We start from the raw sequence: 15449 nt of genomic DNA on the forward strand, positions 1-15449 counted from the left end.
CACTTTAAAGCAAAACTGTGCTCCACCACTACCCCACCAGAATCAACTTTTCTCTCATCCTCCTCTGCTCCATTCCACTCACAGAAGCATGCAAAGAAAGCCAGATGTGAGCACCATGAAACCATTGTTTAAGCTTACACTTGACTGTCTCTTTCCCTGCGGAGACACTGGTTCTATTGGATCCTCTGTTCTCATGTCAGGACTCTGCAAACAGCTCTGTCTCTTTTGACACTCCTGGCTGGGTAAAGTATTGCAGCAAACACCTAGGTATGCATAAACATATGTATTCTGCACATAAGTAGAAAAAAGACACCAGAAATGGACACAAATTAAGAGTAAGGAACTGCAAATGTATCAGTTGGTGACAAAAAGAGGTATAGGTCTAAACTGATTAGCACTTATTGGCTTTATGTTATAGTACCTACACCAGGGGCATATTTGCCGTGAGGCAAACAAGGAGTTTGCCTTGGGTGGCATTTTGCAGGTACCACCCCCTGGAAGAAGAAACACTGGTTCTCCTGGGCACCAGGCTGGACTGCAGAGCAGAGTGAGGGGAGTGCCACCCCTCAGAAGATGGGATGCCGATGTTCCTGGGCACCATGACTGGGCAGCAGAGTGGAGTGAAGGGAGCCATGGGTTTCTGGAGTTTCCTAGGGCAGCACAAATTCTAAATACATTCCTGCCTCACACTTAACACTTATAACATTAACAATGCACAATATCAAGAATGATGAGCAATAATAAGACAGTTAACCTGCCTGGTAACAATCACTAAGTGTCCCAAATATATTTTGTATATAGCCTATGGAGGGTGTCTCTGGTTAAATATATATATACACACACACACTTTTTGGGTGATCACCATAACAGCAGTCAGTGGCTAAACAGCTTCTTGCTCTCAACCTACTGCTGGCTATGTGGTGGGACCCAGTCTTTATGGTGGTGCTGTTAGGTTCCATCACTTTAAGGATTCCTGTATGCAGTGGTACAATGTTCTAAATGAAAATCAGACTTCTAGCAGCGGTAGTGTGAACACAGAAAGAGTCCATTCACCAGTCCCAGCTCTCGGCAACTCTGGGCCACGTACTTCACAATCACGGATTCCTCTGGAACTACCTTCAGCACAATTTTCCACTCTGTGGCTCTGGCTCCCTGCCATCTGGGTCGCAGTCTCTGGTCCAAGAAGATGCCCTTCTGCTGACTGCGCACAGCTAAGTGAAGATGCACACAGCCCCAGCTCCCTAGCAAAGAACAGAAAGTACTTCCTCCCACAGCACAGGAAAAAGCTGCTCTCTCTCCTTCCCTTACATGCCTCTCCACTGGGGATTGTAGTTTGTCATTCCATCTGTTCCCACAACCAAGTCCTTTTTTTTATGAACTATATTTCCCATACTCCTGTGTGGTCCGCATCCAAAGTCTTTTTAGTTCATTATGTACCACCGACTCCCCTAGTGGATAGAGCCAGAACAGCATTGGCTATGCCAACATAGGAGTTCTGTGTAAGCACATAGAGCAGCAGCAGCATGGCACCTTCTGGTCAGCTAAGCACTCAGCTACAAAAGGAAAGGTGAATATGCTGATAAAGACGGGGAGGGGGCAAAGTAAACCTGATGTTTTTTTCCTCCATGGGCAAAGCAGAGGATTGATTATATATAAAAAAAAATTATCTTTTCAGTAGAACACACTAACATTCTCTATGCCTACTCATAGGACTGTTCAAACAAAATACTTCAAAATGATATGGAGCTGTGCCAGGCAGTTGGGAACTGTCAACATAAACAAAGTTACCAATTATTCATAGACTCACAATACATTTTTGACCTAGAGACATATTAAGGTGCATTAATGAAAACTTATTCTTATGTCCTGTAGGCAGGAATGCCAGTTCATTTATTACTTCCCATAGATGATGTGATGGCACAGCTTTCTGCTGCTCCTGTGATTTAAAGGGAAAAAGGAGAGCAGACTTTGTTGGGCTTTTCAGCAATACAAATCTGGAGAATGCTGTCCGGAGCAGGTTGCTTTGTGACAACAAAAATTTGGAGAATATTGCCCCATAAGTGTCCAGGAGGCTGGCTTCACTATAAAATCTCTTGGATGCCAAAAAAAGTCATGTAAAAATAGCTAGAAATGAAGCCTCATACATAAATTGCAGACGGTGTCCTATAATGAGTATTTAACAAGCACCAGAACAGGATATTATTGATGTCCTACAAGCAGTCCTGATGCCAGCACTCTGCTGGACCCTGAATGTGACCAGGCACAAGACAAATTACATTAGAATTTCCATTATAAGGAACATAATTACTGGAGTCTGTTTTAAACCCCGCATAACAGTGCCATATGCAATACTATGTATAGGGTTACATTTTTAGCATTTTGTGACAGGAAGAATAGACTTACCCCTGGTTCACATATATGCGGCCATGTTTTGCCCGGCACGAGAGCTCATTCATTTGAATGGACTCCCATGCCCCGTGACACGCAGGGAAGAAGTCCCTGCACTTCTTCTGAAAATGCAGCCCGCGCCGGAACCTCGGTTCCCAGTACGGTTGTGTTTTCCAGTGCAAGCAGCGTGCCATTAGAACTAATGGCACCCGCCCGTGGGTCCGCAGTCCCCTGTGCCAGGGGTGTGGCTGCACAGATTTTCCTGCGGATCCGCAGCGGCACCACCCACGATGTGAACCAAGCCTAATGCAGGCCATAGATGGTTCGTTTATTGGCCTATTTTTCATCCAAAAAAAGAAACATCATTTGTTCTGTAATCCGATGTTGCCACCAATGATTTTGAAAATCGGCCGTTTTTCACAAATTTTCCAGCATGAGCGATAAACGAAATGAAGAGGAACCGCTATCAGAACACCTGTCAGGTTATTACTGCAGTCTGTGCCACCATTAGGGAGATTCACTCTCTCTATTTATCCTGTTATTATCATGAAAGTAAAAGAAATCCCAAATTTTGGGTTGTCCACAAAAAAGTAATAGAGCGGACACTAGATCTGTTGACCTGGGGGACCCCAAGGAATTCCCTTAGTTTGCAGAGATTTTTTCACTTCTTGTTTTGGCTAGGGGACAGGAATTGAAGGTAAATCTCCCCAATGGGACACAGATGGCAAAAAATAAATTGACAAGGGTTATAACCCTCCATTACACTATCCAAAATGAATTGTCTACAGTTCTATTTTGAGATGAGAAAAGAGTTACATATGAAAACACTTAACAATAGTTAAGACTTCTGGACCACTGAGGAGCCCCACCACTCATCCCATGCTTGGCATCAATGACCTCCAGACATGAACTGCACCTTACAGCATTTCTGGTATGAGGCTGAAGATGATTTGCACATTGTCCCTTACCTAAAAGGGCAAGGTGTGCCATGCATTCTTAACATTATCACATTTGATGAAGTTCTTAAACTACTAATAAAAAGCACTGTTGTATGACATATACTGTTTGAATACTATGGAGTTGATTTACTAAGACTGGAGAGTGCAAACTCTGGTGCAGCTAAGCATGGTATGCTATGCAAAGCTGCACCAGATTTTATACTCTCTAGTTTAACCGCTTCACTCTGGTGCCTCCTGGACCCTTAAAGGTTTCTGACGCTGGGAGGCGGGGGCGAGGTTTAGGATGATGTGACCGCCGTGATTGGCTGTCAAGGTAGTTACATGATCGGAAAGGTCCCAATTGCGAGGAGATATCAGGACCTTTCTGTGAGACGCCGACACATGTGCTGGAAATGCGCAGGGCGCACGCTCTCAGCACATTTGTTTACAAATGGTACACAAATATGCAGCAGCTCAGTGTCAAGGCCCAGCCACTGAGAGGCCACATATCTGCGTACGCTCAGTGTGAAGAGTTTAAGTAAATCAACCCCTATACGACAAAGCATCATCTATAAGTGTGGTCCTAACTCTTAGCTAAACACGCTTACATGGAATAATGGTGAGCCATTATAGATCTTGTACCCATTCTTTATTACTCAAGTACTGGAAACTAGCACAATGAAAAATTAAAGACCCCTTCATACCAAATGTATTGGGCCAGGGGCGGACTAACAACTCATGGGGCCCCCGGGCAATAGGGGATCATGGGGCCCTTGTGTCCTTGCCCACACTAAAAAAAAACAGGGGCATTTCATGGGGCCCCATACTGACCCCGGGCCCTCGGGCAGTGCCCGAGTGCTCGAATGGTCAGTCCACCCCTGTATTGGGCTGTGCTGGGCAGCCTTGCCCAACACAGCCCCAAAATAGAAAGCCAAGTCCCCTCCATAGAGGTTCACATCACTGTGCTGCGTGTTTAGAAAAGTACGACATGTAGTACAATTTTTTTATGCAGCATGGTGTGATCTAATCCATCACATCGCACCATGCTGTGCCCAGTTGCAATAAAGTTGTGACAATTTAATGAAGTTCTAACAAAGAAAAATGTTACAGCCTGATGAGCTATTTACAATACCACTGCCTTCAAACTGCACCTCACAGGCCGTGCTGTATTGCGCACTGCTGATGTATACAAGACCCAACTGTTTCACATCACATCCACAACACCAAGGTAAACGATACAATGAGGGCCACTAATTGTCCAGCCAAATTACAGACACTAGTAACCATCTTTCAGCTTTGCATGTTCAGGTTAGAATCTTTAAATTGGAACTTCACTCTCTCAATCAACATGAACTATTTTTAATCCTTATGCTGCTAGCATTAGTAAATGGATAGGAAATATGTTATATTTACATACATTTCTTCAGTTAATTCCTGGTTTCCATGCCTAGGCAAATGATGTCATACATCCCAAAAGTCTTCAGGAGGGGAGGGAGGGTTCTCAGCTCAGCCAATCCCTGAGCTAAAGGCAGATGGATTCCAGGAAGTAAACACTACATGAATTACCATCCTTACTCAAGATGGCCACTGCCAGAAATGCCAGAGGGAGCTTTTTGTAATGATTTCTCAGCAAAATCAAGCATTGGGACTTGGATGGATGGGGGAGTTTGCTTTGAATATTAACAATGAATTAAATAGCATTTTTGGTTTGTGGTGGTCAGATGCAGTGCGGTTCCACTTCATGTAAACCTGTAATAATAGGAATATGGGAGCTGGCACTACTAACTTGCTTGTGCATGCTTAAAGGCAAAATTCCTTTTCTGGCTTCAGTAGCTAGTCACTGACCCGGGACAAGTAATCAGCCTTCGAATTCTGAAATGCCGAACTGTTACAAAGCAGGTCAGCATTGGCAGATCCCATGTTTCTAATCCTACAGGCTGCCATTACACATAGGGGTTAACAGTGGACAGGCACAAGGTCTGAGTCATTAAAGCTTGAGATACAAGCCTGAATTATTGTCCATAAGAAGAATAAAATCAAGTTTTTTCTAATATTTTATGGAAAGATGGACGCAGAATTTTGATTGGTCAGTAAATGAAAAAGCTACAGCATTGTCCTGATTGACATTTAATTCATCAGCCATTAGGAGTACACACAGGAGGAAAATATTTTACATAAATTATTGTTACCCTGTTACCAATTAGCTATAGTTAAAACATACTTGTAAACATCTACCTAAGCACAGCCTGGGCCAAATTTTATCTACCTTTTTCTCTAAGGCTACATTCACACTAGCTTTGTCAGCAGGCGTCAGACAAGCATTTGGGAAGCGTTTTTAACACTTCTCAAACGCCTCTGAAAATTCTGCACATGGCAGCACACAGTGCTGTTCACACTGAAGCATTAGCATTGCATTGCGGCAAAACAGACGCCTCTAGTTGAGTCAGGAGGAGTTGAGGCCTGCCATTCTAGTCTATGGTGCTGCTCGATTGTGATGCATTTGCGGATCCTTAATACCATTTAAACTTCATTATAGGCGTTTGTGGTGCGGTTTTAACACTTGGCAAACACCTATCAACCGCCTCAGAACCACGCATAGGACGTTTTGGGAGCGTATGCAGAGCGTTAAAAATGCTTCACAAACTCCTGTCTAACGCTTGTCAAATGTTATAGGGGCAGTTGGCAAGAGTTAGAAATAAAGTCAAGTGTGAACAAGCCCTAAGCAGGGGCGGACTGACCATTTGAGCACTCGGGCACTGCCCGAGGGCCTGGGGTCAGTAGGGGGCCCCATGAAATGCCCCTGGTACCTTTCATAGGCTTTTTTTGGGTGTGCTTTGAGTGTGGGCAAGGACACAGGGGCCCCATGATCCCCTATTGCCCGGGGGCCCCATGAGTTGTCAGTCCCCCCCTGGCCCTAAGGCTACTTTCACACTGAGGAGTTTCTTGAAGCGTTTTTGTATTAAAAAAAGCATCTGAATAGCTCAAGAAAAATGCCTCCCTATGTATGCGAATGTATATCTATGCATGTTTTCACACTGAGGCATTGTGCTTGTGGTGCGGTGTAAAAACTCCTGCTTACAGCATCTTTGGGGCATGTTTGGTGAGTTAAAAAAAACGCTCCAAAAATGCCTCTTCCCATTAAAATCAATGGAAAACGCCTAAAAAATGCCTGGAAAAATGTCTGAAAGGCGCTTTAAAAACACCTTTGACTAGCATTTTTGGTGCAGTTTTTAAGTCACGTGTCCTTTAAAAAACTGCTTAAAAAGCGCAGCAAAAGCGTGGTAAAAACGCGTATGCGTTTTTGCAGTGGATCAGTGTCAAAGTAGCATACATGTCCATGCTTTAAAATCTTGGAAGCCTCCAGGTCCTCAAAATAAAGTTGAAATAATCTCCTCTTTCACCTGCAAGTTTCCCAATGGTGGACATCCAGCAATAAACAATACATTAGCATAGATTCAATAGTATCAAATAATCCTTTAACTGAAAACAATTGTTCAATATAAAAATAAAAATCATATCATAATCAGATTTTAAAGCAGGTCATTTCCTTTTGAAGGAAAACGGTTTTTACTCACTTCACTGCTCATTCAGTCAAATTGACCTCAGAAAGATCAGATTCCTTCATTGATATAATGGTTATACTGAACAGTCATTCAGTTCTTTGTTTGGCCAGCATAACAAATGTATTACAACATGAGGAGAGGTCAGCAAAACGAGCCTCCATATTTTCATCCACACAGATACACATTACCACCTGTTCTGGAAATGCTGATGATCAGCTTTTCCTGTAGATTGGACAATTAACCACTGCCAACAACAGGAAACCATAGCTTACAATGCATTATGTATACAAAGTGCGGCAATGGTCGAAATTCCTGAAACTGCAAAAACCATCTAAAAACTGTAGATCGATAACTGTGGATATTTATTACTGTAAGACAAAATGCATGAAAATGAACATAGTGATGACGGCGGCCAAACATGAAGGATCATTTGGCTATCTAATGCTTTTATCCTCCTGTTTTTATCTGTATATCAATAGTGGAAATTCTGTACATGGCAGATACTGTAAGTATGGTCTCAGCTTGACATGCAATTTGGCATTTTTCTCTTACTGACTAAATGAACATTGATTAGTGTGCATTACTAATCTTGTATTGTGAGAAACTAATGTGTAAAATCAATAGCATGAAATGGTTAAAGGTCTGCCTGATGCGTGGTGCACTGGTGTGTCTATAATTATCCGCAGGGTGTGTTGTTTCTGCCTAAAGTGAATGAAGTTGATAGAATGTCTGGGCCGGCCAGCTGGCACTTAGATTATTAAGAGTGGGCATCCCAGTCCTAACAGACCACACTGGGTCATGTGCATTCTTCTTCTTCATCAGGAGAGGACAACTGTGTGGTGCCTCAAGCAGATCATTTACTTTCCAGTGAAGATAAATTGCCCTCCCAGAAACAACACCTGAGGGCAAAGCCAAAATACATACATTAATTCTCTGATTGAAATGTAAGTCAGTTTACGTAAACCATGTCTTTGTGTCCGTTTGTCTTTGTGCCTTTCAGATACAGTCCTGCATAGCTTCTAACAGTCCTTCATTTAGAGGGACTGTCCCTCTTTTCAGACCAAATCTCTCTGTCCCTTGTACAGCTTCAGTTCTCCCTCCTTTTGGTCTGATGTATGCATCTCCAATGTACTATGTACACCAAAAGTGTTATGCTGCACTAAACTTTTTATCCAACCACTATAAGGGGCGTATTTGCCACAAGGCATTTGCCTAGGGCGACATTTTTCAGGGGGGCAGCAGTATTTTTCTGGGAAGCAGTGCCGCCCCCTGAAAGTAAGGATGGAAGAAGGGACACACGCAGCATGGGGAATAGGTGGGATCTGAGAGAGGCTGCGGGCTGCTTGATGATGTATGCAGAGCCTGACTCTTGTTCCTGGGGATGTCCGGAGATGTGAAAGTGAGTGTCTTCTCTCTCGCCGGGAGGGGGGTTGCCAGTGTATGGAGGGTGGTGGTAATGGAAGGCTCTCTTGGATGGGGCTGGGGTGTTGTTGGTCAATGTCAGGCTTTCTTCGTGGGGGAGGGGGGGTGTTGGTTCAGGGTGTTGGGTGTTGGTTCAGGGTCTCTCCATGGTGGGGGGGGGGGATATTTTGTGTTGCAGCAAGAAACCTAAATTCACCACTGACTGCTATATTACTGCATTGGTTGTTTTGAAAAGCCAATATAAAGGAAAAAGAGGTCAAAAATGCACTTGTGTGGTTTGGCCAAACATTTCTACATATTAGATCTTTGTGGTTTGTGTAACCGGGGCTGTGACCGGTACATGTCATTGCCTATATAGTGTGTGGTTAACTGCTTTACAGCCACCCTATAGCAGAAATACTGCTACAGGGCAGCAGCGGTGTGCAAAATTACATATATATATACGTGATTTTGCATTTCCAGATAGGGGGCGCGTGTGTACCGTATCGCGCCACCATTCGTGGCCTCGGCTGGTGATTACTCACTTGCACCCGGTGAATGCCCCGCATCTCCGACGCGGGGGGCGGAGAGAACTGTTTGTAAACAAAACAGTTCTCTCCCCTCGCAGCTCTTGCACACTGCTTTGCATGGCTGTGCATAGCACAGCCATGCAAAGCAGTGTGCTTACGTTGAAGCACACACACACACAGCACACTTAGTAAAACGGCACACAACACACAGTTAACCCTTTAATCGCCCCACATGTTAACCCTGTCTTGCCCAGTGCCATTAGTACAGTGTCAGTGCTTTTTATTAGCACTGGGGATGTCAGTGACACCAAGTCAGTTCCCCTTAGTGTTAGAATGCCCACCACAGTCCCGCTATAAGTCACTGATCGCTGCCATTACTAGTAAAAATAAAAAATAAAAAAAGCCCAGTATATATACTGCCATTTGTAAACACTATAATTTTGACGTAAACCATTTAATTTACATGTATTGGGATTTTTATTTTAGCAAAGACATGTAGCAGAATATATTTTGGCCTAAATTTATGACGAAATTTTATTTATTTTTTTATTTTTTACTGGACATGTTTAATAGCAAAACGTAAAAAAATATTGTTTTTTTCCTCAAAATTAATCGGCTTTTTTTTTATAACACAAAAAATAAAAACCACACAGGTGATCAAATAAAAGAAAGCTCTATTTGTGGGAAAAAAGGATGTAAATGTAATTTGGGTGCAGCATTGCATGACTGCGCAGTTGTCAGTTAAAGTAATGCAGCGCCGCAACGCAAAAAAAATGGCCTGGTCAGGAAGGGGGGTAAATCCTCTGGAGGTCAAGTGGTTAAAGTGGTTGTAAACCCTTACATATACCCAGTGAAGTGACTGGCCTCGGGTGATACACAAAGATTAAATACATCCTCCTACATAAGTTGTACCTTTCTACCTATAGCTGTCTTTCCCATACAGCCATTCAAAGTGTGGAATTTTCACAGTATCACTTAGCACTGAAAAGCAGGGGGTGGGGAGCTGATATTAATTCAGTGAGTAGAGCTGATTGGAGGGAAGGGACACAGCCCTCTTCACATAGCACACAGGAACAGAGCTGAGACTGTCAATCACAGGCTATGCCCTCCCCTGTGACCATTTTTTTCTTGGTGTCAGGAAAACTTCTCAGAATGGGGCAGCACAGTGGCTAAATGGTTAGCACTTCCACCTGGCAGTACTAGGGTCGTCGTTTTGAATCCCAGCCACGGCACCACCTGCCTGGAGTTTGCATGTTCTCCCTGTGCCTATGTGGGTTTCCTCCCGCACTCCAAAGACATGCTGGTAGGTTAATTGGCTCCTGTCTAAATTGGCCCTAGTATGTGTATGTATGAATGTGAGTTAGGGACCTTAGATTGTATGCCCCTTGAGGGTTAGGGACTGATGTGAATGTACAATATATATATGTGTAAATGGGCAGCGCTATATAAGTACCTGAAATAAATAAATAATAAGTGATTCATGCTGATAGCAGAGGAACGAGGCAACAGACAGAAATGACACTTAGTGCTCTGGTTTGAGACAAGTACAAACTAAAGCACCTACAATTGGCACGTGACCATCAGAACTGGACCATGGAGCAAAGGAATAAGGTGGCCTGGTCTGAAGAATCACATTTTCTGTTACATCATGTGGATGGCTGGATGCATGCAAGATGCTTACCTTGGGAAGAGATGGCACCAGAATACACAATGGGAAGACGGCAAGCCAGCAGAGGCTTAAAAGATCTTCTACTCATGGCTTGGTGTCAAATACCGCAACATACTTTGAGGACTAGTAGAATCCATGCCTCAATGGGTCAGCACTGTTTTGGCAGCAAAAGGGGACATACTCAATATTAGCTGGTTGGTCAAATTGTTATGGCCAATCGGTATAAATCTAACCCTTACATCAAACTGCAGTTCAGCTTGCATATCCTGGCCTATAACTAATTAACTCCTTGGCACCGGCACCTCCAGGCTCTCTTAGGGGTTTTAGATGTGCGGCGCGTGCTCTTGGCGCAGTTTGTTTTTTTGGGGGTACATATATATGTGTCCTCTCAGCGTACCGACTGACCTGCCAAGAGGACACATATATGTGTGTGGCTGCTGGGAAGGAATTACATATATATGTCCTGATAGGACAGGCAAGGGATATTCCCAAGTGTCCCTCTTTTGGATACAAACACCCACTGTTCTCCCTTCTTTCCTCCACAAAGATCCTTAATTATACAGCCTTTTAAAAAAAAGGTTTTTTTTAATGTAAACCCTTTCATAAATATGGGCACTGCCACTTCTCTTTTTTTATGTTTTCCCTATTGTTTGATTATTTCTTGTGTCGCTAACTAGAATAAGAACGCAAAAAAACTGAAAATATGACAGCACGACACCATTTGTACAGTCTAGAAAACATTATATTCTGCAATTAAAGCCAACGACCTTTGGGCACACAACATTTCCTCTTCATCAGGGCTACAATCAAGACAATACAAAAGGAGGAAAGAATATAAAAATTCCCTAAATATGTTTAAAAGAAATATAAATATAAAAGTACCTACATGGTGTAATTAGCCCAATGTACTCTTATTGATGCTAAAAATAAATCAAATAGGGAGAATAAAATACAGTTCATATACAATCCAGTCCATACAGTATAGAATGGTGTTATTATACAAATCTCAATACTAGGGGTTGATTTAATTGGAGTGCAAAATCTGGTTCAGCTGTGCATGATAGCTAATCAGCTTCTAACTTCAGCTTGTTCAATTAAGCTTTGAGAAAGAAAAACCTGGAAGCTGATTGGTTTCTATACAGAGCTGCCCCAGATTTTGCACTCTCCAGTTGTCATAACTCAACCCGAGTATGTACATCCAAAGGGAGTAATTTAAATTAATATAAAGGATAAGTTCACTTTTTAACAAAAAATTATAAATGCACATTCTTTACAGGTAAAAAAATGTAATTTACTATTTTTTGTTTTGGGAGCCTGGAAAGCATTGCACCAGCGGTCAGCAGATTTCAGGTGCCATGCAGGACTCCTGCAGGCCTGTCAGTGTATCTATGTGCTTGTATGGGCAAGCAGATACACATTGACAGGAAGAATCAATGAACTACCACAACACTTCGCAGCACTGTGGTAGTTCATTTAAAACTACAAGCCGGCAGCTGCCAAGGCTGATGGAACTTTTTTTTCTCATTCACAGAATACTGTAAATGACTGACATGGCCGGGTAGGCAGTGCCCCACACATTCAGGGTTTTTTAAATTGTGACAGCTAGCAGGGGGAGAAGATCCCCCGCTAGCTGTCAAAGCGGAGGATAGGGGGCCAGTCCTTTCCTAACAAGTTACATGTTACACCCTGAATATGGGTGTTATCCTTTAAACACTGTTTGTATCAAGATTTATGCAGAATATTGCTTCATGCTATAATGTATAGAAACTGCATTTGAGGCTGAACACATTGAATGTCTGTTCAAGTCAGAAGTCTATATCCCAAAATACAGAAGAAGTATGCAGTCAGTGAAGCCAGACCAACCTTCATACTTGCTCTAATGCAGGCCATAGATGGGTCGAAAATCGGCCGATTTTCGGCCGAAAATAAAATCGGCCGATTTTTGGATAGTTAGTGGGCTAATTGTTCGGCCGTTTTTCGGTATTTTGGCAGATTTTCTTTATCGGTAAAGTTGGAAAAAGATTGGCAATTATGGGCAAATCGGCTGATCTTTTTACCAATAAAAAATTTGCGCATGAGCAGTGACCTGCAAGAGGAAGACAAAAAGAAGAAGAAGAGGATGAAGAAGAAGAAGAGGAAGAAGAGGATGAAGAAGAAGAAGAAGAGGATGAAGAAGAAGAGGATGAAGAAGAAGAAAAAGAGGATGAAGAAGCAGAAGAGGAAGAAGAGGATGATGAAGAAGAAGAGGATGAAGAAGAGGATGAAGAAGAGGATGAAGAAGAAGATGAAGAAGAGGATGAAGAAGAAGAAGAGGATGATGAGGAAGAAGAGGATGATGAGGAAGAAGAGGATGATGAGGAAGAAGAGGATGATGAAGAAGAAGAGGATCAAGAAGAAGAAGAAGAAGAAGAAGAGGAAGAAGAGGATGCAGAAGAGGATGAAGAAGAGGAAGAATAGGATGAAGAAGAGGAAGAAGAGGATGAAGAAGAAGAAGAGGATGAAGAAGAAGAAGAAGAGGCTGATGAAGAAGAAGAAGAAGAGGATGAAGAGGATGAAGAAGTGGAAGAAGATGAAGAAGAAGAGGATGATGAAGAAGAAGATGATGAAGAAGAAGAGGATGAAGAAGAGGAAGAGGAAGAAGAGGATGAAGAAGAAGAGGATGAAGAGGAAGAAGAAGAAGAGGACTAAGAAGAAGAGGATGAAGAAAATGAAGAAGAAGATGAAGAAGAAGAAGAGGATGAAGAAGAAGAGGAAGAAGAAGAAGAGGATGAAGAAGAAGAAGAATTCCAGTCCGGCGAAAAGTGTCCCTGCAGAGAGCTCCACTATTTATTTGACAGTACTTTGACATTTATAGCGGTTGCAACAATGTATCTATTTGTTTCCGAATAAAAACATCTGTATCCGAAATGGATACAAATAGATACAATGTTGCAGCCGCTATAAATGTCAAAGCACTGTCCAAGAAATAGCGGTGCTCTCTGCAGGGACACTTTTTGCCGGCTGTAGACGGGATGAAAATCGGCCAATTTTTTTTTACCATTCCTGGTAACGTCGGACGCTTGAACGACCAATTTTTCATTTTTTTAAAGAAAAATCGGCCGGTTTTCTCCCCATCTATGGCCTGCATAAGTTAGTCACTTACAAATAAATGAAGCCATAGGACCTTTCTGTTAAAGTGTATTGAGGAGCTAAAAGATCTGATTTGTTACCTTTTGGACTGATAAGTATACAAAGAAAATGTTTTGTTATATCTGTTTCATGAAAGAAAAACCTGTTGATTATGTCAATCAACTATGTCAGAGCTGCCCTGTACATATTAACCCTAGGTTTACATCTAAGCGTGTTCCGCAGCGTTTTGCAGAAACACAGTACAGTCCATTTAACCCTGGTTCACACTGATGCGGTGCAGAATTTGCAGTGTTTTCTGTGCAAATTCCGCACAGCATCAGAATCGCACCTCGTTCATGCGAACCGTTGCGGGTGTGTATATTAGGTTAACAACACCCCGAAAGCGGTCCACTAAATGCGGTGCAATGTGCAGAATCAGATCACATAGGTGTGAATACCCATGCGATCTGGTTCTAGTGTGGACCCAAAAAAGGGTCCTGAACATTTTTGGTGCTCCAATCGCACCGCACACAAATCCCATGTGATTTGCAGAGGAATGCGGTATGATTCCTGTGTGAATCACATGCGATATACTGCACCGCATATATGTGAACCCAGGCTTAACATGATTTCCTATGGGACACGTTCACATCTCACCGTTTTCACCCGGTGCATTTTTTTTAAAGGGTTAGGCACTTTTTTGAACGCAAAAAGTTGCATTTTGGTTCTATAGGCTACAATGGAAACGCTGCAGAAAAAGCATGTAGTGTGTTTTTATGCATTTTTGATGCATTTTAAATCTGCCTAGCAACAAGAGTATGAACGAAAAGGAGGTGGTGGCAGTGTGAAGGGGTTAATTGCGTAATTAACCTGGCCCAGTAACAATTGATTCAAGCTGCTGGCACTTCGATCGGTACCCATTAGCTGGAAAATTGTTGTGCAGGGTGCAGCTGGGTGTGGCATTGTTACGTACGTCACATCGCAGTTGTAGATCGGTTAGCCCTTCGGTCACGAGTTTGGTGAGAAGGTCTGGGGTCTGATGCCGCGATTCTGACATTTATATATTTATTTATTTATTTTTTTTAGTGTGCTGTGTGAATGGGAACACATGACAAACACAAAGTGGGTTTATCTAAACTCAAAAACATTTTTTTGACTTTGTAACCCTGTGAATAAGACATCTTTTGTCCTAGGGTAGCTACATTCACTCCTCCACTGAATCTGTAGAGGTGGCCATAATTGCCACCTAGGTTACAATAAAAATCTTCCTCTCTTTTTCTCCATTACAGGAGGGTGGGGAATATGCAGTTTACAGAAGAAAGAGGACATTGTTTTATGCTTCCATTTCAACTCACAGAAAATGAGAAGACACAGTGGGGGAGATTCAATAAAGCTGCTGCACCACTATTCTCGTGTTAATCCCTCTTATTAATATATTGCACCAAATTCATAGAGCATCTGCCACATCTCTGGTTCTGACAGCAATGCATACACCAAATTCAGGTAGATCTGAAATGCGTCACTTTACATTGTGGTGCAATGAATGTGCCAAAATCAAAATAAAATACTGGCAAATAGTATCTTCTGAAAGCTGGAGCTAATTAAGACCAACTCTCTTTTGGAATAGAGAGAGAAACTGGCACAGACATTTTTTGCAGGCATTCTAAAAGTGGGTCCACAGTCCACACACACCAAATTCAAGTTCTACACAGCTGGATGAATTTTACACCACTTGTAGAGTGCATGACAGACACATTCACAAAATCTGTCTATGCCAGTCATTATGAATTCCAGGGTGTGTTTGTGGCAATATCAACAGATATTTTCTGTTCTTGCTGACACCACATCTAAG

This window comes from Staurois parvus, unplaced genomic scaffold (assembly GCF_062004578.1).
Source record: "Staurois parvus isolate SC_StPar_1 unplaced genomic scaffold, SC_StPar_1.0 ptg000572l, whole genome shotgun sequence".
Classification (NCBI taxonomy): domain Eukaryota; kingdom Metazoa; phylum Chordata; class Amphibia; order Anura; family Ranidae; genus Staurois; species Staurois parvus.